The sequence below is a fragment of the Spodoptera frugiperda genome, chromosome 5 (assembly GCF_023101765.2).
Source record: "Spodoptera frugiperda isolate SF20-4 chromosome 5, AGI-APGP_CSIRO_Sfru_2.0, whole genome shotgun sequence".
NCBI classification, from domain to species: Eukaryota; Metazoa; Arthropoda; class Insecta; order Lepidoptera; family Noctuidae; genus Spodoptera; species Spodoptera frugiperda.
Window position 1 is genome coordinate 1,652,073 of NC_064216.1, and position 26,341 is coordinate 1,678,413.

Genomic DNA, 26,341 nt, shown 5'->3' on the forward strand with positions numbered 1-26,341 from the left:
TCAGTTTACACTGGTTTTGCATATCTTCATGTGTGTCCAAGCTAACTAGTTGTTGTGACAGGAGTTGTCTGTTTGTTTGTTTGTGTTAGTAGTGGGACAGTATGTGTGTAGTTAAAGTTATTCTTACTAGTACAATATTTAACTGGTATAGTGGCTCGGTTATTAGATGCTTAATTTTGAAGTGATGGTTAATTTTGAATGAAAATTTGTATTTTTCTGTATGATTTCTTTCTTAGTAGTTGTAGTATGATATTGAAGTATGAGATTTGACATGATTGAACGAGCAGACGGGTCACCTGATGGTAAGCAATCGCGGCTGCCCATGGATAACCGAAACACCAGAGAAGTTACAGGTGCGTTGTCGGCCTTTTGGGGATAGACATTTAAGGATTGTTTGGGAATTGGGCACTGGGAAGAAAGTTAATTGGGCATCCAATAACCTCACTCACACAACAAAAATGAGTCCAGCAAATGGTGAAAATTCTGTGTAGATTGTATCTTAGAGGCAATACGAGGCATAATGTGCACCTCTGTCTACTCCTTCGAGGATAAAAGGCGAGACGATACAATTCATATTTAACTATTTCGTTATAGCGTACTAGATAGACTTGAAGAGAAACGATCTTCATTCAAAAACTTCATTAGTCTAAAAAAGTATAAAGAGTAGCATAAAATTAAAAGAAAAAAAAACTCAATTTGAATATTTCCAAGGATTCGCCCTTACAGTTTAGGGAAACAACCAACTCCCGATGATGCAAATTACAGAAATTATTTCGAGGAAGCAAAGGGCTACTAGGAGTTGAAACTTTTTGAATATCTTTGTAAAACACGAACGAGAACATAATTTTTCAGATAACAGACTTTCTTGACTGGGAATAAGACTTAGTTTACTATATTTTTGTTTTGTGAGTAGATATGTTATATATTTGGGCGGTAATTAAAAAGTAGGATAAGAGTTCCAATGTAACTTGGAACTAGTAGACCGATTCTCACATAAGTTGGCCGTATTTTGAGTTAAATTAGTATATGTATTATCTTACAATACTCAAACTCAAATCATTTATTGCAATCATGTATAGGTTTAGGTACATAGATATTAAATAAGCACATTTGTTTTAACATGAAATCCGTTAGGGCACGGCAACTCATTACACAAAAAGCGATACTTTTATAATGACGTAAAATTACATGAAATTTTTATTACTTACTTATTTATAGATCTTAATTAAATGCTTTTTCTCCCAAACATTGAAATAACATTCTGTATGGAATTCAAATTAGTGTCAAAATATGGCAACATATTTTCCCATATTAATTACTTGAGGAAAATAGGTTCAATATTATTTATTGCTGTTTTATAGATTTTGAATTATTCAACGTGGCCAAATATTCACCGAAGCAAGAAAAATATGAAGCTAAAATCTTTTTCTTCGACCTAGGCTGAGCAAAGACTGTCATGGCCGCTATTAATAATCTGTGGCAGGTGTCAAAGTGACAAATAATGTCATCGGAATTTATGGCGCGTTTGGTAAATAGACGATGGAATTAAAATTACTCGAGCGTTTTATTTTTTCGAGCGGGACTTATATACTCAATTATCACGCTTCTGTGCCTTGCGATAGGTCGAATTGTTCTTTATTTTGTGTAACATATTTTGGGACGTAATGCCAATTAAATCATGTAGCGAACTTTCAAATGAAACTCGTGTTTTAGTGGATAAAACTTATAATGTCTTGCTGTTAGATTGAACCGCCAAAAAGTAAAGATTTATGTCAAAAAAGCAGACTCTAGTAATAGTGCGTCTCAAGCATCTTAAATGTGGGACGCCAAGAGGACAAGTGGGAGTGTCAGACTCTTACTGACTAAAAACTACCCCGTTCCTACTCCTGCTTTTTGGTCCGAAGCCACGGTTAACTCGCTAGGAGACTGCAGCTCCGGATCAGGCATCAGCTCTACTGGGCCCCATCTGTGGTGAACGTTTTGGAGGATCTAATTTTCATTAAATGCTTAGTTTCGAATTGTTCCCATCTCCTCTCTCATACTAAAAACATTTCTGTTTCTTCAACAATTGTAAATAAAAATTCATAGATAGCACAACAAAATAAAAGCCCTACCTGTATACTATTATTAATATCCAACGGAAAACAGACAAATTCAACGTATTTTAAACGCCAAGAACACTCATCAACCATTTACCTCTATAAAACGAGGCTTATACCCTTCAGTACCTTGACAAAGAGCTGAAAAATCTCAGCAGTTCAGGGCTAGTCAGGCTGTATCTCTTGTTAATTGATCGTCACAGCTGCCTTGGTGATCCAATTACATTTTATTGACAATCCCCCCCGGGACCGGCCCGATCGCGACGCCTAATGAAATCTACACCCTACCTTGTACTGGTTGGTACGGAACTGTTACAAGTTTAAAGTTTTAGGTGTAATCAAGAATTGGCGGTAGAATGGAATAGATTTTGTCACCAGCTTTAGGACGTAACATATTTTAACGACACCAGGCATTGAGGACATGTGACTCTTTAACGAGACCGCTCCAACCCAGAAATAATCTTGTCACATCAATTTGAACTTTAAATCTTATGGCGTATGATATGTTTCATAACGCCAATATGAAAATGCTGTAAGCCTGTGGCAAGCAAGTGGCCAGTATGTTGAGAGCGCGCATACGGCTTTTTAGTATTGTTTTTAAAGCAAAAAACGCCGCGTCGGGACCGTGCGGTTTACATGGGCGATCACCTTTACTTTTCCCGTAGATATCGTCGGCCCTGGTGATTATGGGACCACATTTGAAAGACAGAGTAGTACCGCTCTCTGATAAATTAAAATCTTTCAAATTACCATGTGTGGAGATCATGGAAAACTCCTCAAAGGAGGCCCAAAATCTGATATAGAGCGTGTGTTTGCCCGTATCTAAGAATAAAGATGGTCGAAGTATTACTTTAAAATGTTGTTGAAGTAGCATTATGTCTGAATTGAGTGGGCACAGAGTCTGGAGCTGTAATAAATCTATTGTATGGCAATTGATTCAATCCCTATTGAGACTCATACAGTAAGTGGAGAAAATTGGATGCATAACAGAAGTAGAACGCTGGTTAGGCCTTTTGAGAAACAGTCGACATGTTGAATCTTCTTCTTCTTCGCTATGTTCCCAATTCCTTATTCCCCAAAACCCTTAAATTCCTAAGTACCAAAAGGCCGGCAACTCACTTGTAACACCTCTGGTGTATTGGGTGTCCGATTGCTTACCATCAGGTGATCCGTCAGTTCATTTACCGGCTTATACCATAAAAAAATCGACGAAAAGGATTGTCGGACGCCTTAAATAATTCCATATTAAAATCTCCGACCATTTTAGACTAGCTCACAGCATTCCATGCTCTAAAAGATCTAGACTAGACCGGGAATTAGCAGCTAGTGTACAAGGCGTGTATAATTATGAGGTTTCTAGTCCATGTGCAGCGGTGCGCAGTTGTGGCGCTGTGCTGTTGGCGGTACTGTCGCTTTGCGTTTCTCTAAGTCCGTGTCAGAACATTCCTTTAGATGACTTTTTGTGCAATATGGGTTGTTTTCTAGAAATATTTATTATTATAGTAGAAAAATATAGCATATTGACTCGCGGTTTCATCACAAAAAGGGAGCAGAGGTGCATAATGTATAGCGTCTTTAATGTAACCTTTTTTACCAGTCATAAGAATTATGAGATCAGAGTTTAGTCTCATCATTTTCACAGTTTTATGCGATTGATCTAGTGACTAAATCACGCAAGTGTATAAAATTAGTTTTCTAGACTAAGCTATGGGAATACAAAGTTAGCTGCCTGGGAAAATATGACTTTTTATTTACATTAAAAACAATATAAAACAACACAGGTTACACTATAATTTTTAACCGACTTCAAAAAAAGGAGGTTCTCAGTTTGACCTGTTTGTATATGTATATGTTTCTTCAAGATTGTCTCGAATCTGGTTAAACCGATTTCGATGCGGTTTTAAGGTTTAGAAGGTTTCAGGACAAAGCAAGCCTTACTTAAAAAATGGAGCTTCGCAAATGAGGTGTTAAAGCCGATTCTTTAAAAAAAGTAATGGTAAATTACTTTTGAAGTTAATTTGTTCTAGTTAATAAGCCTACCGAGGCAGTAATTATAAACAAACGGGTTATCGGTATCGGTAACAAAAGTTTAATTGGCGATAAGATAAACCTGATCTAAAAACAACAATTTTCCATCCAGTTTGTAAAACTTATTATTGGGTATTATATTAATTTTGTTTTATATTCATGACTAGCCTATGGCTTTAATCTGGTGAAAGGAACAATAATAATTTGTATATCTTTCTAGCCTTTTAATTATATCTAGACACAATAATTTCAAAAAGAAAAATAAACACAGTTACGCATATGACTTCTCCCGCTTTGGACGAGGCGAGAGGGAGTATCAGACTCTTACGGACTATAAACTACCACGTTCCTACGAGGCACGTTAACCCGCTAGGTAGTCCGCAGGTCCAGAGCTAGGAACAAATAGAAATAAAATATGATCACTGTCTTAACGTTTGTAAATATTTTCCACTTAATACCAGTTTTAAGAATATCATATAAGAAAAAAGACAATTTTTTCCAAGGCAGCGTAGGTCTCGGAATCGTCTTCACGTGAATCATATAAATACGGTTTTGAGAAATCGTATTACATAAGTAAATGAAATTTTATACGAAACTCATAGAATATAAATAAAAAAACAACCTTTTCTGCAAAACACTGGCGTCCTCGACTGTACAAGGGCATTACGTTATGGCCCTTATTTCTTATACAACATTGTATTTTTAAAAAAGAAGTTCTGTTCCATAAACCAGAATTTACTGCACAACTTTGATGTAGAAATTGTATAAAATTTTATGTTCCATTATAATATAAAAGCTATGAATGAATATGGACTATTATGTATTCATTTTGTAAGATTTTCTTGCTTAGTTAAAACAATTTTGGTCATTATTATTATACGCAACGTCACGCCTTTTTATCCTCGAAGGGGTAGGCAGAGGTACACATTACGGCACGTAATGCCATTGTACAATATACACCCACTTTTCAACATTTGTCTTATAAGTACCATGTATAAGGGGGGTGGGCCTATTGCCATATACTGGCCACAGTTCTAGACTCCGTGCTACTACTGAGAAATAATTAATAGCCTAGTAATACCTTGCCCGACACGGGAATCGAACCCGAGACGCCTTGTCCGACAGCCACAACAAAGGGAGGCAACGAGGCAGTTTGATGTTTCGATAAAAAATACGTGAAAACTCGTTTCGTTTTCGTTTGAATAGGCTATGAGATGTTATAGTACGAGTACGAAAATTCGTTTGAAGCGTGAAAATAGAAGTGTGGTGCGAGCCACGTGGTTTACTGAATGGCCGAGCAATTTAGGAAATTCATTTTTTTCACACTTTTTCCAAAATTCAATATTCGTTCGCTACGTCGTGTTGTGTTGGTATTCGGTATGCATAAGTTTATAAACGAGTTATACGTGGAGTGCTGTGAAAGAATTACTTTTTTAGAATATCGAGTTTTTAGGTTTTATATTTTTAGTGAAGCTGACCTTTTCATTTTTGTTGACGGGGGAAATATGTAAAAGGCGCCTAGCTTTTCGGGAAAAGACTAGGGAGTATGGGTTTTTTTACCTCACTAGAACCTTTTCGGAGGCCACTATCTGTACCTAAAGGAGGCACCGGGTCCTCTTAGTAGTCTAACCCCGGAGCCTTCATGGTGCAACGCATACCTATATCATTCTTGAGCCTCTCTGTGCAGTGTAGTGCAGGCACGTGACTAGACAATCTGACCTAAAGATGAGTTGTGGTAACTTATTGCTAGTTGACTTTAAATAGTTTAAATAAGAGAGTCAAGTAAAATATTTAAGTTATAGTTCTTCAAAACGTCAAAACCGCAATTTCATTATTCGTAAACACAATACAACTAAACGGATCATTTAGTAAAAGTAAGAACACAAAAAAATATTAAAATTTAAAACGTTTTGTCGAAATAAACCAAACCTAAAAGACCTATTTTCAGTTCAAAAAACAAACAAACAATAAATAATTTCTCTTCATCAAAGGATGAGCCGATCCCTCTTCATTGTCGCACTGTGGGCGCGCTCAGTCTGTCTGCTGGACAAAATACACCAAAATTAATGATGTTTCGTCCATGTTTCGGACACGTCAAGGAAAGTTCAGCACTTTGGACTAAGATTGTTTTAAGATGGAATTATTTTCTAACTCGTTCGTTGGTGTTACGATTAAAGAAGATTACGTATTTTTTTTAGATCAGATGACAGAAATCAAGTGTTAATTGATTAAAGTTTTCTGTAATGAAACGAAATCTTTAAGCGTTATAATCACTTGAAAGTATAGTATTCTCTATATAAAGAAATTGCACATAAGCTATTTGACTCTACGCGTGACCAGAAGGCTGGCTATTTCTTCTGTCAACTGATAAGCATTGCCGTACAACCTGGCAATGCGGCCAGTCTTCTGGGAACGTTCCCCAATGACAGCGATGCGGACGAGTACTTCGACGCCTAACCTTACACCTAACGACGCCTATTGCCTTTATTTTAGTTTTTATTCCTTATTTTTTTGGTATTTTTAATTCATCAAGCGTTATAATCGTGCTTTGCTAGGCATGACCATAATCAATTTGTCTCAATATATCTAAATTTGTAAAAAATATACATACACAGGTTTATCAAGTTAGCATTGCATTTTCGACTTTACCACAAAATTTTGGGGCTAACCGAAAACTAACTTCACGCTCTTTCACCCTCTTCAACTACTTAAATATGCATCAAAGTTTAAACCAGATGCAACGTAACCTAGTAACGAAAATGTCACTTTAATAACCCGACATTACGCCTTCAGAACTTGGCAAAATAGGTGCAAGCCTTAACGTCTTCTTAAAGAGAATAAACTTTACAGTTTCTGGTTACAAATCGCTTCACTAACTTATTTTACTAACTTTTCGAAATGGCGTACCTGGTGCATAAGTTTCAGAGGCAGCTCATCATCACTTATCTTATAAATATGTTAAAACTTGGACGCTAGACATGGTGCCAACGACTTCGGTGTAAACTGTTTGGCTAAGTTGTTAAGATAGTTTTTTAAAGACAGTCTTTAGTCTTTTTTTATGGTGTAAGTAAACGGTAATCGTGCAGACGGATGAGGGTGGTAAGCAATGGCTGCCGCCTATGGACACCTGACACACCAGAGGCGTTACAAGTGCGTTGCCGACCTTTTAAGGGTTAGGAACTTAAGGGTTGTTGGGGAATCAGAGATTGACTACCTCACTTATACTACGAAACACAACGCAAGAATTGTTTCACGTCGCTTATTTATGAGGCCGTGGTATCACTTCGATTGAACTGGCCCATCAACTTTGAGTGTTTATATTTTCCATATATTACTGGTTCTTTTAAACTTTTTCAGAAGCACGAACGACTCATAATTCAAACCACAAAAACTCTATCTCACAACAAATGAACTCCATTGATAAATTACATCGAAAAAGCAGCTGAAAATTCAAGAATGTAACTCCACAAATATACTAGGATAAAAATCAGTATCATTTTTCACATCAAAAACTGTGCTAAACGATTTGTGGTACCCATACATCATATGATACAAAGCCGCGGTCGCCGCACAGTGTGACGATCTCGCGCGTCGCGGGACAAAATCTGGCACGCTCTGACATAGTTACCCAGTGGACCAAACGCGTATGAAATTAATGATCATTGATGCCGGCGCTGACTAGAAATTAAACGCATCAGGATGTATTTGATGTATGCAGTATAGGCAGTACATATCAAAATGTTATATGATATCTGTTTAAAACAACTGAGTATTCGATTCTTTCGGTATTACTTGGATGTCGACAAGTTCCTCTTGATGGGAACTCACAAAATGACTGACGAAGCTGGTGAAAGATTTTCATGAGCAATTTCGTCTTATTCATTAACTTAAAGAAAGAGTATGTTGTATTGTTAGACTTAACTTTGCTTAGCGCAGATCGAGTTTCTTTAACCCTAGGGGTAACTTTGACCCACATTCTATAGCCACTAGGAATACAGAACAAAGCGTATATTAGTTTTTAATTGATCTAAAAGTTTGGATGAAAGTTACCCCTAAGGACAAAGAAACCCGGTCTTTTGGTAACGATACAACTAATTATTTAGAATCGATTGCATTCACTAAATGCACGACCCGGATATCGAAACTGAATACAAGAAAAATCTGCAACGAAACTATTAATAACAGGGTGTTGCTTCCAGCCGGCGCACAGTGGAGCGATGCCAAAATTTTGTAGAAAAAAAAGCGATTTTAAAAACGTAATTTTTCATCGAAAATTATGTGTTTTGCTCATGTTTGCGATTTATTAGATATTGGAGAATAAAAGATAAGCTATTGATGCAGAATATTTTATGTATTTATTTTATGTATTTTTAAGAATAATCCAATGTTTGTTTTTTAACAAACATTGCCTCACATTAAAATGTCCAGTACCTATGATGTTGTACAATAAAATTTCGTAACTTAGTTTTTGCATTTTCTATTTTGAAAATTGCTAGTTTTATCCTTATTACACACGTATTTATCCTTATTACATACGATGAAAACGCAACTAGTTTCGAATCAGCAACCTCTGTGACTTTTAGCTTTTTGCTAGAATTTAGCTACCTTTAATTTAGTATGTCTCACCATAGTTATTACTTCTTACATTGAATTTAATATAAGTAAATGATGAAAACTAGTTACACACACATTTACAAGGCACACAGTTATTTATAAATAAAATATATTACATCTAAGTACGTACAAAAAGCCTTGCTCGTTTACTACCCAACAAAAAGTAGGCCGCATTTTTCCACCGGATAACCGGAACGATAGTCCCAGTGATAACTACGTACAGACTCGGTGTTACCAGCGGAAATGAGAAGACGCTACATTTACACTGAGCTGGCAACACAACTTTTAATTACAGTCGGGTACAGAAGTAGTGTAGTCTGTACACTTGAGTACAGCGGTGTTATTCTGGAAATTTTAAGTAAATTCGAAGAACACACGAACCGATTTCCACAGTTTTGCATTCGTTGGAAAGATCTCAGGCTAGGTCAGGTTTATAGAAAAAAAATAGGAAAAATTTCAAGAGAAAAGCAGGAAAACATGGAAAATCATTTGTGGTGAAACGAAGTTCACCGGCTTCGCTAGTACTCATTAAAAATGTCAAATGGTAACCCAAAATTGTAACCTATTACGAACCGCTAAGGATTGGAATTCCTTGCCAGAGTCTGTTTCTAGAAAATGTCTTCAAGACTCGAGGGAAAATGTTGCTTATAGTTAGAAGTACTCCATCCTCGACCATATCATCGCTTACCACCAGGCAAGATAATCAGACATTTTTTATCAGAAACCTAATCCTAGATTATATTATCATGCCTCATAATCAAACTAAACCTCTTCCTTCAACGTTTTCTTATTAAGAACTAAACCTCTACTTTCAACGCTTTCTAATTCAGTAAAAAATGGCGTAGTTCTTCTCACTCCCGTCACCGCTTGGTGGCGCTAGTATCGAACTCACTTATTTTTGAAAAACTAAACTTATATTTTACAAAATAAGTTTCAGAATAGCACTGCCGAAGTAAGTAGTGAATGTAATCTGAACAGCACATCAAACTACACAAACCATTATAAAGTGACCGTTGAATGTGTGGGAAGATCATACAAAGCGAGTTCATGATATACTGGTTTCGTATAGCTAGACATGCAGCCGTGTACAGTCTGGTAGAGATGCGTTTTGTTATTTAATTTTAGATTTAATTGAAGATAGAGAAATTGTTTGGTTAGACAAACTTGTTTTGTTTGTTTAAGTAGATTTTATTGTTCTTGCTATTTCTGCGGTCGTTTGTTTTAAGTTGTTACTGTAATTATGCGGAGTTTGATTAATTTTGCTTTAGAGTTGAGTGCCTGCTTGTAGTTTATGCAAAAATGTTTGGAGATAATGGGTTTTGATGTTTATAATCGATGCTTTTATGTATCATTAATTTAAAACTTTAATAACTGAATGAACTGTGCCAATGTTTATTTGTCGATAACTACCATTAGTTATAATTACTTATACACGCGTTTCTCCAAAAAAAGTATATTGTGGTTAATTTATCTTATGTGTATTAGTAAAAACCGGGTATATGCATGTAGTAAAAACCGGGTAATTCAAAAATACAAACAAACACAAACTTCAATTTTATTTATTAGTCTAGATGTGTACCTATTCGGTCTTTCCTAATTTATTTTTCAAACGCGGCCGTTTTCGATGGCAGAAGCTAGCTATTAATTGATGCTGCGAATAAAAATCCTCGCATAAACTTCAGATGGTGATTAAAATCAACTCGTAAATGTAAATGCAAATATTCCGAAATATCTGCAATCTCCGTTCCGTACTTACAGATATCGGAATAAATAAATTAATTACCAATATCCGAACCCGAGTATAAACGGAAAACTGTGTTCCGATAAAATTAAATTTGTAATTGAATTAAAGTAAAAAAAGTTAATTTGCGTTTATCGAAGGCGTATTTCAAGAAATATAAAAGTTGAGGTTTTAAAAAGTATATCTTTTTTATACCACGACGGTGGCAAGAAAGCACACGGCCCACCTGATGGTAAGTGGTTACCGTGGTCTATGAACGCTTGCAACACTTGGGGTATTACATGCGCTTTGCCGACCCTTTACCCACCGGGGCTCGGACTCGAAAGAGTTAGAACAGGGAGGTTTTTAGTCAGTAAGAGTCTGACACTCCCTCTCGCCTCGCCCAGGGCGAGAGAAGTCATTGGATGATTTTCCTCCCACAAAAATAAACCACCTCATTATAACCACTTTTTGTAGTAAACATATTATTACAAAACTAATAGCTTTTAACACACCTACATTAGGTTCAAAATAACATTCCTTTATCTTTTTCTTTGTATACACGGCTCCATGTCAAGTTATACACAACCATTCTAATATGGCCTCGCTTTGTACGATATTTTCATACATTTTACGGTCAGTTTATACTGGTACATCATAGGTCGATGTGTTGCTTTGTGTACAAAAATATACTTTATCAGGTTTACATTAGAGCTCCTTTTCATTGTGATCCCACACGTTCCCTCGGAACATAATATTTGTGAAAGAAAATATAATCTTTTTGTTCATTTTGTATTATTATTTGAATATTTTGTATTTGTATTTGAATATTTTTCTTTGTCGTTTGCCCTGTCTCCTGTGCCTTTGTTTGGTTGAGTGGTTGATAGTTTGACAGTTGTATGTGTAGTTTTAAGTTCATTGACTGGATTTATCAAGGGTGAATAAAACACAATTTTTGTATTCAGGTTGTTAAAATATAAAGTGTCTCTTGAAACAGTTTAATTTAAAAAGCCACCATACCATATACATTTTTTTAACACAGAATTCATAATTCATGTAGTAGTGTTAATATTTTTGATGAATAAATACCAAGATTCTAACATATGTATAAAGAACCAAATAGAAAAAAAGAACTAAATCTTCAAAATAATTAACACTTGACCAAACAAAATATAACACACACACAGACATGTGCTAGTACTTCTCAGTACTCACTAAGTACAACACTCATATACTACATAAAGCTATGTATAAAATAAATCCAGTTCTTGGCGATAAGTCCGCACTTTCTCTCGAGACTGATCGCTCCGTACTGAGGAAGTGAAATTACGATCGCTCGGTACAGGATGCTGAACCGCTATGCGATGTGGTGGCTATCTTACTGGGTGATTGGGGACAGAGTCTTGATATGTACGTATGTATTAAGAAATTGTTCGACATGGAGTTTCCTTGAAGAATATTTTTTGTGTCATATATTATTTAAGGCATAATGTGTAAAATGGTATACTATTTTGGAATCCTCATTAAATGGGTCAACTTTGGTGAAATTTGCCAATATTACAGACACACCAATACTACAGACAATAGCCAATACTACAGACACACCAGATACCCGCAACACCAGAGGAGCAACAGGTGCGTTGTCGGCTTTGTAAAAACCCCCGCCAAGTCGAGTGAGAAAAGCGGCAAGGACGTACCATCCTTTTCTCGAAGCCATTCAGGCCAATTTTGACCGCCTATCGACATCGTTGTGGATAAAACAAGAAGCCTGAATTTTCAGATACTAATAAGGTCTTTTCTTGAAGGTTTGAAGGTCGTATCGTCATAGTAACAAACACAAGTCAAACAGCCAACACCGATACGTGTAAGTAGAGTTGATAATTATGCCGCAAACTGTGTACACTTAGTTCCTTCTCCTTGGTTCCTTGGCAACGATCCAAAAGGTAGAAGTTTTCAATTTCGAAATTCTTGACTGAATAAAGTGTGGAATACTCGGTAGCAGATAATAAGCACACCTTTAGTAAAATTAGGTTTATTAAACCTAACAAAAGGACAAAGGCAGGTTTTGGAAATACAATCTTGAAAATGCTTATTTGTTTTCCCTTATATTTGGTACGGGATAATGTTTGGTACTTTTTTTTGAGAAGAATTTGGTAGAAAAAAGAAAGAAATAAGAAAACAAATTGTGGCAACGTAACACAATATAGTAATGATCTTGGAAACCAGTTTTGTTTCTTAAAGAAGGAGGTGCATACATTAAATACTGTGTTATAATTTCTATGTAGTTTCACATAAACTTATTGTCGTACAAGGATTTTTAAGGAGGGAAAAATCATTCAATGACTTCTTCCGCCTTGGGAGAGGGAATGTCAGACTCTTACTGACTAAAACCCACCCCGTTCCTACCCCTGCTATTCGAGCTGGAGTCCCAGTAATCGGCTAAGTAGTCCGCAGCTCCAGGTGTCGTACAACGACTCATTTCAAGCCTTTTCGGGGCCCATAATCGAGCTTCCTCGAACCAATTTATTTCAGGTTATAGTTTTACTGAAAAAAATTCATGTCCTAAAATGTTTAACCAAATTGATGGTAACATGTATACTAACGGAAGTGTGGACATTAAGCTCTCGATGGCCGAAGTTATTTTAGTCTTAGTTTAAGTTGCTTTTATTTTTCTTGTGATACTGCTAGTTACTGAATAAATATAGATTCAAAATGTCAAGTCTTTTGACTTCCTAAAGTGGTAATATAAGTGTTCTTGGAGCACTGAGACCTCCTTTTTAATAAAGATAATATTTTTTAAGGCATAACCCAGTAAATGAGCAAAAGACGAATACTTGACGAAACAATGAAAACTGTGTCCAACCAACGTTGTTCTAGCTAATCTAAAATGGCTGAATCGATATTGACCATTTGCTCATTTACTGGGATGGTAAGCAATCGTCGCCGCCCGTGGACATCCGAAACATCAGTGGCGTTACAAGTGCGTTGCCGGCCTTTTGGGGGTAAGGAATTTAAGGGTTGTTGGGGAATCGGGGATTGGAAAGGGGGCAATAGGGCCTCCAGTAACCTCCCTCACCCAACGAAACACACACGCAAGCGTTATTTCAAGTCAGTTTTCTGTGAGGGCATGGTATCACTCTGGTCTCCCCACTCTTGCCTAATTAAACTCTGAACTCAAATAGGTAGATGCGTAGTATTGGGTAGTGGCCTTCGAAATCCTAGTTAATGGGGTTCCCTTAATCCCATAGCACCCAAAAATCCAATATGGGAAAATAAACGAAGGTTAAACGACGCCATTAGTTTAGATCCTTGATGTATGCACGCCGCCGAATGACTGCACGCCCGGAGACAATGTCCCGGACAAACATTTCCCTTGATATATTATTGTTATATTTCTTCCATAAGCTTTCCACGGATGGTATTTAATTTTCAGTTTTTAGTTGGTAAGTAAACAATGGACCTGCGGACTACCTAGCGGATTTAACGGGGCTCCGACTGGAAAAGCAGGAGTAGGTACGAAGTGGTTTTTAATCAGTTAAATTTTGACTCTCCCTCTCGCCTCGCCCAAGGCGGGAGAAGTCATTGGATGATTTCCACCCTTAAGGGTAAGCAATTGCTGCCGCGAATGGACACCCGAAATACTAGAGAAGTTACAAGTGCGTTGTCGTTCGATTTAGGAATTTTAGGGTTTTTGGGGAATCGGGGATTGGGAAGATTGGGAATGGGGGTAATTAGAACCGTTAAGACACTGCATGTATTATGGAATCGGGGATTGGAAAGATTGAGAAGGGGGGTCATTGGAACCGTTAAGACACTGCATTAATTGTGTTTCTTAATATTACTTTACTCGACTCTATATTTTAGCTTGAGAACATATAGTAAAACATCAAAGTTAACTGAATAAAAAAAAACCTAACAAAGTAAACAAAATATGGACTCGGTTAAAAATTAATCCTGTAAGTCAATGTACCGTAGTTGCGCATTTTATCGGGAAAATATCGAGAAATATTGGATGCAAGAGGATTACAACTCTAAGCTAGTGCCGCAGATATCAGTTTTAGGAAAAAATGCAATAGCAACATATTTTGCTGGGATTATGAAGGAAAACATCGTTCTTTCAAGCCAGGAAAGACTGTCGATGTTTGAAAAATATGCTGAGAAGAGATTATAATACGGTTTATGTTCGTTTAGAAAGTATCAGAGATTTTGCATTTATCTATTTTATAGAAGGAATCTGCTTCGGTTCTGAAGTCGGCTTAGGCTCATTGTCCACGTAACTGCAAATCATACGCACCCTTTTGTCAATTGACAATTACAAGACGAATGCTTGGCTCGGTTGCAGGATTAATTGCATAAATTATAATTTATGCAATTACACAAATGTACATATTATTGACACCAACAATTATGTTGGTAAACATGTATATTTGACGAAAGATAGGTACTATCTTTCCAGGTATTATTTAAGACAGATAGCTGTGTCGCTATCATATTTTATTAATATAACAGCCAAAAACTTGGCTAAACAGGTTGCTCCTATTGAGCAACATTCAAATATTGACATAGCTCAAAATAATTCTATTAGTATTGACATTCCCCATAATTTAAATTAAAAAATAAGACAAGAGAGTCCACCTCTTGCAAATATAACAGTAATGTTATCAATCTGGTTCACCAAAACATTCAAGGTTTTTTGAGTAAGGAATTAGAAATAGAACTATTTTTAAATTGTAATAGTATTGATATTCTGTGCATTACTGAGCATTGGTTGAAATCTCATCAACTAATGTTCAACTTTGGTAATCATCAGATTGGTAGCTCGTTCAGCAGGGAGAACGCTATACATGGAGGTTCACTAATTCTACTAAATAACAAACTTAAATTTAAAGAACGCAAGGATATAGTTAGTTACTCTGTTGAACGTACTGTTGAAATAGCCTGTGTGGAATTAGAGCGGTTTATTGTTTTAAGTGTGTATAGACCACCTACTGGTTTGTATGACTGTTTTGAAACAGTATTAGATGAAGTACTAAATAAACTCGGTAGTTCAAATAAATTCATCATTACTTGTGGCGATTTTAATGTAAATTTGTTAGAAAATTCTAGTTTAAGTACAAAAATTGTAAGTTTATTTGCCTCATTTAACCTCACGAACCTGTTTCTGGAGCCCACTAGGATAACTCCTACTAGTGCCACTTGCCTAGATAATATTTATACTGACATTGTACCAACTAATAAACAAATAATATCATTGCTTGATTCAGATCATTGTGGACAATTAATTTCAATAACAAATAAAGTAAATAAAGTGTCGAAACCACATATTATTGTTAACCCAAAGACTGAAAGACGCATTGAAACTTTCAAATCTAAACTCACTGACAAAATACCTTTATTATTAAGGAATAAAAATTCTAATAACTTGTGTGATGATTTTTTTAACATTTACCATACCGAGTTTAAGTCCACCTTCACACCTAAAACCATACCAGCTCATGGCAATGCGTCTTTCAATCAATGGGCAACTACTGGCATCTATAAGAGTAGGAAACGCCTATATGAACTTTATAACGAGAGAACATATATTAATACAACTGAATTTAGTGAATATGTAAAGAAATATTCTAAATTATTTAAAAAAGTTTGCTCAATTGCAAAATCGTTATACTTGAGCTCTAAAATAAAAAACAGTGACAATGTAATTAAAGCGACCTGGAGTATTATTAACAGTGAAACAGGGAGGTCTAAAGAGAAGAGTAGTGAATTTAGTCTTATAATTGATAATAATGTAATTAAATCGGATGCAGAAGTCGCAGCTGCATTTGAAAACTTCTTTTCGGACGTTCCTGTATCCACTACTAAGTCTTTGAACTCATCTCCCACAGTTGCAGAATCTTTACTAAAAGAAAATGTTGCAGCTTGCAATTTAGGCTTCTCTTTCGAACACATAGATTATACAGATATTGTCAAAACGTTCCATACCTTGAACAAGAAAAAGACTGCAGATCTGTGTGGTAATTCTGTGTACATTACCGGCTCTGTAATAGATATTGTAGCACCCGTATTAGCTCTAATCTTTAATAACTGTGTCGATCGTGGTGTGTTTCCTGATCTCATGAAGAATAGTAAAATAACTCCGTTATTTAAATCGGGTAGTACTTCTGACCCCACTAACTTTAGACCTATTTCAGTACTACCTACATTCAGTAAAATTTTTGAAAAAATTATTCTATATCAGTTGCAAAGATTCTTTAATAGAAATAAATTATTACATGGCAACCAGTTTGGTTTTACAAGGGGTCGTTCAACAACTGATGCCGGTGTTGAACTTCTTAATAACATTTATGATGCATGGGAGGACTCGGCCGACGCATTGGGTATTTTTTGTGACTTATCCAAGGCGTTCGATTGTGTCTCTCATGAAACACTGATCAGGAAGCTATCCCATTATGGAATACGGGGCAGCTCTCTGGATCTTCTTATTTCATACTTGAGTGATAGGATTCAGAGAGTCGACATTAACGGAAAAGTTTCCTCCGGGTCTATTGTTAGGATGGGTGTTCCGCAGGGGTCAATTCTCGGCCCGTTTCTCTTTCTTATTTATATTAATGATTTACCTTACCTTGTGAAGGATAACCATGGGATAGTGCTGTTTGCTGATGATACATCTTTATTGTTTAAACTCAAACGTGGACAATTAGTCAGTGATCATGTAAATAGTGCTCTCTCAAAAATAGTACGCTGGTTTAGTGCCAATAATTTATTACTTAATGAATCAAAAACTAAATGCATTAAATTCACAACACCAAATGTTAGACATGTGAAAACCAGCGTGCTAATCAAGGGCGAGGAGTTGGACCCTGTAGATTCAACTGTCTTTTTAGGTATAACTCTGGACGCTAAGCTACAGTGGGCTCCACACGTAGATAAGTTGTCGAAAAGACTCAGCTCTGCAGCATATGCCGTTAAAAAAATTAGAAATTTGACCGATGTAAATACAGCGCGATTAGTATACTTTAGTTATTTTCATAGTATCATGTCATATGGTATCCTCCTGTGGGGAAATGCTGCTGACATTCAGTCTGTCTTTGTGCTGCAGAAAAGAGCCATTCGATCAATTTATCATCTTAGTCCGAGGCACTCTCTTAGGGAACTATTTAAAGAAATTAATATATTGACTGTTCCTTCTCAATACATTTATGAAAATGTAGTGTATGCTCACAAAAACATTAATTTATTCAAAAAGTATTGTGATATACATAATATAAACACTAGAAGTAAAAACAAATATATTGTTCCCACTACTAGACTTAAGAAAATAAGTGGTTCGTTCAGATGTCAATGCATACGCTTTTACAATAAAATTCCCAGCGATATTCAAAGTTTGAGCCTGAATAAATTTAAAAATGTCATTAAAGAAAAACTGTATAGTAAAGCTTTTTATAAAATTAAAGACTACTTAGATGATAGTCAGGCTTGGGAGTGAGCCGCTATAATGTCCACACAGGTCATGTTGACATGTTTGTAACACAAGTTACATTTTTATACAATTTGACATGATATACATTAATATCATTCGATATTTTTTTGTTTTCACATATTATTTTTAAAATTGTTAGTTTGAGGACCGTGCGAGAGTTTGCCTAGTCATTTCACTTTTAGTTAATTATATTCTGACAGTGTGAGCATTTGTGTGGCCTACCCAAATGTTCTTTTGGTAGGTATTGTTCGTCGGATCATTCAGCAACAGCCGTCAGCTGAGCTCATTGTAAACTGACACATGCGTGCTGCCATCTGAACAGGTCCGCTCAAACTGCTGTGGTTCTTTCCTCAAAAGACCACTACAGAATAAACTTGCACGGTTCTCCGACATCTTTAATTGATTTTGTCTGGACTTTAAAAGAGACTATGACCTCTGAGTTTGTTTCGGTATTTCTTCTCAGAGTAGTCAGATAGGAAATGCCGGCCTCATCTAGCTATTTGAAATATTGACGTGTAAAAGTGTTATTTTATAATCTATTTACAGAAATAAATATCATTTATCATTTATCATTTAATTGTCACAGACGAAAATCTTAAAAACGCTACCATATCTGGAAATGCTACTTAAGCCATCTAAACCTGTAACCACTCTCCTTTAGTCGGGTATATGACACCCTTGCTAAGAGTATCAGTGGTAACAATAGACCATTTTATCACACAAAAAACTGCGAAAATCTAAACCATTTCTATCCACGTCGATAACCATAAAAGGCGTAATGTTACAACAGATCTAAACTCAATTGTAACGCCGCAACAAAAACTGGGCCATATTCAACTCAATAAAGCTGATACGATAGAAGGAAAATAAAATTTTATTCGCAATGTTAACCCTTCGTGAAATTGTTGAGTTACTGCCTTATTTTTGTTAACTTCCACTGGGTCTGTTTTGGGCCAGAAGTTGTAAGGTCTACTGAATATTGGTCTTTTTGAAACACGCCGGTAATCGAGCAGACGTATCACCTGATGGAAAGCAATCGCTGCCGCCCATGGACACCCAAAACACCAGAGGCGTTACCAGTACGTTGCCGACCTTTTGGAGGTTTGGATTTAACGGTTGTTGTTCGGGTATCGGGGATTGGGAAGATTGGGAAGGGGGGAATTTGGCCTCCGGTAACCTCACTCATACAACGAAACACAACGCAAGCGTTGTTTCATGTCTTACATTGTTCTCAAATAAGTGAACCAACGAAACAATGTAACCAAGAATTGTATTGTGAATCTGATTGAAAAAGACAAACCTATGGAGTTTCTTGCTCGTTCTTCTCCATAGGAATCTATACTTTGAAACGAGCATTTAGCTCAACTAGAGTACGGTACTGACCGACAGATAGACATTTTTTTAATATTGTAATATTTGCTTTGACTTTCAAAAGTGCCTTCCCGAGTCAGGCGCGACCTCGCCGCGTCTGCGCACGCTGCTCATGATGAAGTCCCTCTGTGACTCGAAACTAGTAGAGCCTTTCTCCATTAATGTACGTACAAAAACCGAGAGTAAACCGTGATTTTTATTTGTAGGTCGACGAAGAAGTGCGTTTATTGTGGCTGGTCCTTAAAAAAAGAAAAGAAAAAGGCGGTGTTAGGTGTATTCAATATTAAGTTCGTAACGTTATATTCTGAAATCGCGCGGTTCGCGTGTGTGAACTAGCTCCAAAACTTCTAGTTTTTTCGACAAATAACAACAACAATAATAATCCCGTTTAATGAAATCCCAGTAAAGTTCTTTATTGGCTATGGATCTGGGGAATCTGGGGTTTTACGAGGACAGATGAATAGGGCTGTGCCTCGGCGATGTAGGTACCCTTTTTATCGACAATGTTACGTCTCTAGTGATACTATAAAATCTGTTGATGAAATCGAGATGGAATAATGAGTTAAAGAGATGAATGAGTTTCGTTTGCCCTATGTAACATTTTTGGAAAAAAAAACATATCAAAACATGTTAGTAGATGTAACATCTACACATTGCCTACTGTAGGTACTACCTAAGTTTTGTAATCCCTATACATAAAATCAATTGCTGTTCGTCAGTCTCGCCAAAACTCAAGGACGGCTCGGCCGATTTGGCAAATTTTGGTCTTGAATTATTTGTGGAAGTCCAGTAAAGGGGAGAAAAAATGTTTAAGGTTTTATAAACTTTGCCGGACCACTAAGTAATAAATGAAAATGAATATGTATGTGTAGGTACTTCTGCCTACCCGTGTGTACCGGACCTAACAAGGCTCAAGCTCAACTAAGCTTTACAAACTTAATTCCATTTTAAGCCTAACCTTTTTTTTAAGTATTAACCTAAAAACAAAAGGTTTTAACAATATTTCTTAAAAAAAGGATAACGTTTATGTTTCAGGTTTAAAAACAAACACTTATGGCTGGCCCCGCGACCCTTTTTATACATTTTCATAAAAATTGCAAATTTTATTTAAATAATAATATTAATTTATTGTGAAGGACACTGGATTACACGACTGGAGTTAGAAAAAAAAGAATATTATGTAAATTGCGCGAATGAGACGACCCGCTTTAGGGAAAAAAATTGTGTCACACAGATGCTTAATTTTTTAATTAAGTATATTTGTTTTTGTGATATTAAATGTTGATAAAACGGTTATAGGTACAACTTTTCTAATTCTTACACCCAAGGCTAGATTTATTTTGATATCCGTGTCGAAACAATTTATTTGTGGATTTTTTTTAACGTTGATAAGTCTGCGTTTGGCCACCAACCCGCTTACTGCCAGGACGGCAAAGCGAAGATGTGGCCGAAGATGGAGCATACAGACTTAGAAAGTACCTATTTACTCTGACCTTGAAAAGACCCGGGTTGTATTTCTCAGGAAAAATAGAATATATCGGATATCGCCGAATCACTTTTATAACTTGTTGAATCGTTTTGTACAATGCTAATTGACATTATGATGCTTATTCAGTCGCAATACGCAGTAAAATATGTGATTTGAGAATGGGAATAGCATAGTGCATATACCTAAGTTAATTCATAATAACGAGGGGTAACGGGCTATTTGGTTTAAGCGACATTTTTGCAACTTTACAGGAGAGCCTTTTAAAGTTTGAAATTTCGAAATAAAATTCATAACAAAAAAACTTCTGCAGTTATTTAAACGGGGTAAATTGCATTGAAATTTAATTAAAAATATCTAGTTGTTGATGCTAATACCAAATAAAGCGGACCTTTATTTACAAAGATAAATGTCGCTTAATACAACGTGCCCTTTTTTAGAGACAGGAAAAACGATTTAAGTGACTTCATAACTACAACTGGCTACAGGGGAAAAAGTTAAGCGACAACGCATTCTATTTACGGAGTAACCCAAAAGGTATGAAGTAACGAAACCCAAAATTAGTAGAAGCAAGCTATTTATTTTAACTACCAATTTAGATTCAAATGACTGTCAGGCTAAATTACTTATGTGACATATAACATTGAAATTGTAACGTTTAATGTTTATGGTTTATACATCTAAGACTATCAATGGCTGATAAAACAACCAGGATATTTTGCAATCACCGAAAATTTCAGGTGCTTACATTGAATAAATGAATAAATAAACAAACTTTAGAGTAATTTTTTATTATTTAAAACACTCTATAATTATATTTTTAAACATTACTTATAAAAATAAAAAACAAAATAACATTTAAAAATATAAAAATAGGAGCCGGCCAGTAGCGGGAGCATGGTCCAAGCTACCGGTGGTTAGGGCTCCAAAGACAGAAACCTCCTCACTATACGTGCCGTTTCGAGGAGTACTGCCTTCTGCATCAGGCCCTTGATCCATCCCCTCAACGCCAACCTCCTAAGGTGGTTGTCGAGGCTGTTGGGTATTAATCCGTTGGCCGACACGACTATCGGCACAACGATAGCCGAATCCACATTCCACATGTCGACAACCTCGTGAGCCAAGTCAAGATATTTTATTTGTTTATCTTTTTCAGCTTTCACGAGGTTCTCGTCATGAGGGATGGTGATATCGATTATCATCGTGCGGCGCGCTTGTCGGTCTATCACCACTATATCAGGTTTGTTGGCTACAATAGTCCTGTCAGTGATGATAGATCGATCCCAGTACAACGTGATATGGCCGTTTTCGAGAACTGGATCGGGCGCATACTTGTAGTATGGAACCTCAAACTCAACAAGTTGGTAGTGCAAAGCAAGTTGCTGGTGGATAATCTTGGCCACCTGATTATGTCTATGCAAATATTCACCATTAGCCAAACGACCACAACCAGAAATTATATGTCTTATAGATTCACCAGGACTATGACATGCCCGACATATGTCAACGGTCCCATCCTTAATAATATATTTCCGGTAGTTATTCGTAAGGATAACTTCGTCCATAATTGCACAGACAAATCCTTCAGTTTCTCCAAAGAGATTACTGAATCGTAGCCAAGATACGGACGCCAGAAAATCTACACTGGGTCCATGAAGGGCCCGGAAGAAGCGTCCGTGGAGCTCCTTGCTATGCCATACCTCCTTGCGGTCATTGACGCTCAGTACCACAGGTTTGCGCCAGTTCTCTTTTGCTAAAGATAGTGGAGTGAATCCATTGTCCACTGCTGCCACTTCTCGATGCATACCCTCGTTTACTTTCAGGAAATATTCCCTGAGGTTGCACACCTCACGGTTATGAAGGGTCTTAGCATTTAATAAGCCTCGACCCCCACACTTCCGCGGGATGTACAACCTCATGATCGATGAACGAGGATGATGCATACGATTTGCAGTCAGCAGTGTTCGGACTCGCCTATCCAAGGTGTCAAGTTCAGTCTGAGTCCACTTGAGTATACCAAAAGAATACATCAGAACCGGCATGACCTAACCGTTATAGGCTCGCACCTTGTTTCCGCCTGATAATGAACTTTTCAGCACTTTATTCAGGCGGCCAAAGAAGCGTTCCCGTAACGATTGTTTCATGTCCGGTCCATTAATGCCTAATCCCTCTGACATACCCAGGTATTTGTAAGTATCATTTGCGGAGAGTGTTCTTAGTTTTGTGAAATCTGAGAGTTCTAGACCCTCAGATTCCACAATCCCTCCTCGCTTCACATGCATGACAGCACATTTATCTACTCCAAATTCCATTCTGATGGAACTACTACATTTTTCAGTTATTTTCAGTAGTTCCATCAGTTGTTTGTTATTTGGAGCAAACAACTTGAGGTCATCCATGTAAAGCTATTGGGATATGACTAGACCCCTTCTCCGCAAAGGATAGCCTAGCCCTGAAGCCTCCAATAAAGTACTGAGAGGATTCAAGGCCAAGCAGAACCATAGTGGGCTCAGACTGTCACCCTGGAATATTCCTCGCACTATCCTTACAGGTTCTTCACTCCCTTGGATTTGTCTACATCCCGGATAGCAAAGCACAGTACTCCATTGCCTTATACATGACTGCAAGAAGGCGCGTAGAGTTGTATCTATTTTATACAACTCCAGCAACCTCATGAGGCATGTATGTGGCACAGAGTCATATGCCTTTTTATAATCTATCCAGCATGTAGACAAATTCTTTCGGGACCGACGAACCTGTTGGCTTACAACCATATCAATGAGGAGTAGCTCCTTAGTTCCACGAGACCCCCTCCTACATCCATTTTGAGATACAGACATAATGGAATATTTTTCAATATGTTTTGTTATTTTTGTTAACCCCAGTGTCGCACAATTTCTTTAAGTCATAACCCCAGTGTCGCACAATTTCTTTAAGTCCATGTATTTGGCTTTGGTTATCGGTAAACTTGAAATATATCTACGATTGATAACTAGATTCAATTTCGCTGAGCGTTTTACGTAAACACTGGCGGTGTGCGCGCGTCACATCTGTCTTCGGCACACTCTGGACTGTGACTGAGGCGCCCGCGCACGATAGTTCAGTTGAATGATTACGATTTTTAACACCCGGGCGAGGAAATAAACATGGTATCATATGACATGATTGAAATGTACCATATTAAAATTTTGTTATTGAAATACCGACTTGTATTTTTATGAATACAGGCAAAATGTTTCAATATACATCATTAATTTTATAGTCTGTATTAAATGACATGCTTTGAAAAAAAAGTAGGACTAAAATGGTTTAACGACTAAACAAAATATCTGAACAAAAACGAGTATTTGATTCAAGTAGCACCCGGCGTGGAAAATAGATGCAGCTAAAAGAGTTTAAGCGATGACCCGTATCGTATTTAGGTGACGGACAAATGGTTTAAGCGACATCACACCGTGTGATTAGGGAAGACAAAATGATTCAAGTTACTTCTTAATAAAATTTAGTAACAGGAAAAACGCTTTAACTCTTATTCACTTATTTATGAGAGATAGGGTGACTGGTTTATGTCACAGTTATTTATATGATGGTATAGTTCAAGTACATGATTTAATAAAAAATGCAAAATCCACGTCGTTTAATACACTGCCACTTTGGAAACGACACGAAAATAGTATTGTTTGAAACGCCAAAAAAGTGCTCCGATTTTAATGAAACCGGCATCATTCGACGGAGAAAAATTCGCTGATTCCAAATATGTATATAACTCAATATCACCCAAAATGTCGCTTAAACCAAATAGCCCGTTACCCCTCGATAAATGATTTTATTCTTGTTAATTCGGGCATGCCTTTCATACATTTTTTCTCTTTCTCGTGATCTATTCTAGAATTTGACGTTTTTAACTAAACACCACGGACCAATCATAGCTAGAAGTGTGCAATAAAGACTTAATCATTTCTTAAAAGTACTTTCCTAAGAGGGGGGGAGGGGTAACCCCAAACCCAATTCCGGCAATAAGTAAGTGTGAGTGAGACGTTACCTAACTTTACGATAGTGGCTCGACTATCTCCGGGACATCGGTCATTTTCCGGGATCACACAGAATCCCGGTATCCCGGGGTCTTCCCGGACTGAATACAAATGAATCTATTATCTACTCTGTGGGGGTAGGGCCATGAAATCTATTAATTAAATGCTTTTGTTTATTTTAGTTGTCTTGTTAATAGTAAGCTATAGTAGGTATAAATAGGTCTTTAGAGTTCTGAGACTAGATTGAAGAATGGTGGTTTTGAATTTTGATATTTAGTGTCTAGAATTTGTAGTCTATTTTGTAGTAACAGAGATGACTAGGGTCTATTCTACGAGAACACACATATATATACATATATATTAATATTAAAGTTTGATTAAAGTTACCTTCAGTATGTGGGTAATAAACAGCTATGAAATAATTCCTTTCACACCTGAAACAAAATGAATTACAATTAGATGACTTAAGAAATTGGCAACGAGAGACGCCTAAACAAGGTTCGATTTCCGTTCACGTTCAAAAAGCTTTATTCAACAACCGTTGACCATTCATTGGCCTGCTCGAAAACCAACCAATCAGAGCGCCGAACGCGTTGTCGTTTCTAGTACTTTAAACGTAAAGCAATCTCATACTAAGAGTTACTGAACAATTTTTTAAAAAAAAAACAAAAAAGTGTAAACGTTGTAACAGTTCTAATAAATTATAGCAATTTGGTACAATGACCGTGTTTACAGAAGCCGTCAAATTGACGATAAAAAATGGTGGCAATGTTTGGTACGCATCACTTACTCCAATGGGAGAAAGTAAGTGACCGGGATTCTGGTAATTAATGATCTTCTCCAGTAAATAGGATGGAACGAAGTAAACTGTGTTATGGGGTATTGGAATAAATATGTGAAGAGTGATGCTTCGACACGGATGGGCCGGCTCGACCGGAGTACCCACGGCCTCACAGAAATCCGACGTGAAACAACGTGCGTTGTGTGAGTGAGATTACCACCGGAGGCTCAATTACACCTACCCAATCTTCCCAATACCTGATTCACCAACAACCCTTAAATTCCTAACCACCAAAAGGCCGGCAAGGCACTTGTAACGCTTCTGGTGTTTTGAGTGTCCATGGGCAGCGGCGATGGCTTACCATCAGGTGATCCGTCTGCCCGTTTACTGTTCAGCGCTCTGATTGGTTGGTTTATTCGAGCTGGCCAATCAGAGGACCAAACGCGCTCTCATTTCGCAAACATAACATACACCGTCACAAACGGTTGAAACGCAACGGAACGTTGGTATTTATAATTTTAGTAGTATACAGGCCTTTTCCCATAGCTTTTATCAATTTCTATGCTTTCTACCTTCCATTTTGAAATAAAAATTCACACCGCTGTTTTTAAGGCTTATACGCAAGTAGGTTCCTAAGTCCGGCTTTGAATGGCCGTAATTTAGTTTGGCAGCCTCTTAACCTGGGTCTTTTTACCAAATTTGTAAGAATAGGATATGCATATAATACGATG

The 26,341-nt window shown here is 36.9% G+C and overlaps 1 protein-coding gene across 3 annotated transcripts in view; it reads right to left on the reverse strand.

The window, feature by feature from the left end:
- LOC118271617 (rho-related GTP-binding protein RhoE) overlaps nucleotides 1-26,341 on the reverse strand; it is a 134,292-nt gene that overhangs the window by 64,351 nt on the left and 43,600 nt on the right. For 2 of the 3 annotated variants that reach the window (XM_035587718.2, XM_050693852.1), the window contains exon 2: nucleotides 25,217-25,263. The exons of the other annotated variant lie outside the window; for it this stretch is intronic. The gene's annotated coding sequence lies outside the window, so the exon portion shown is untranslated. The remainder of the gene's footprint in view (nucleotides 1-25,216; nucleotides 25,264-26,341) is intronic. 3 annotated transcript variants of the gene reach the window in all.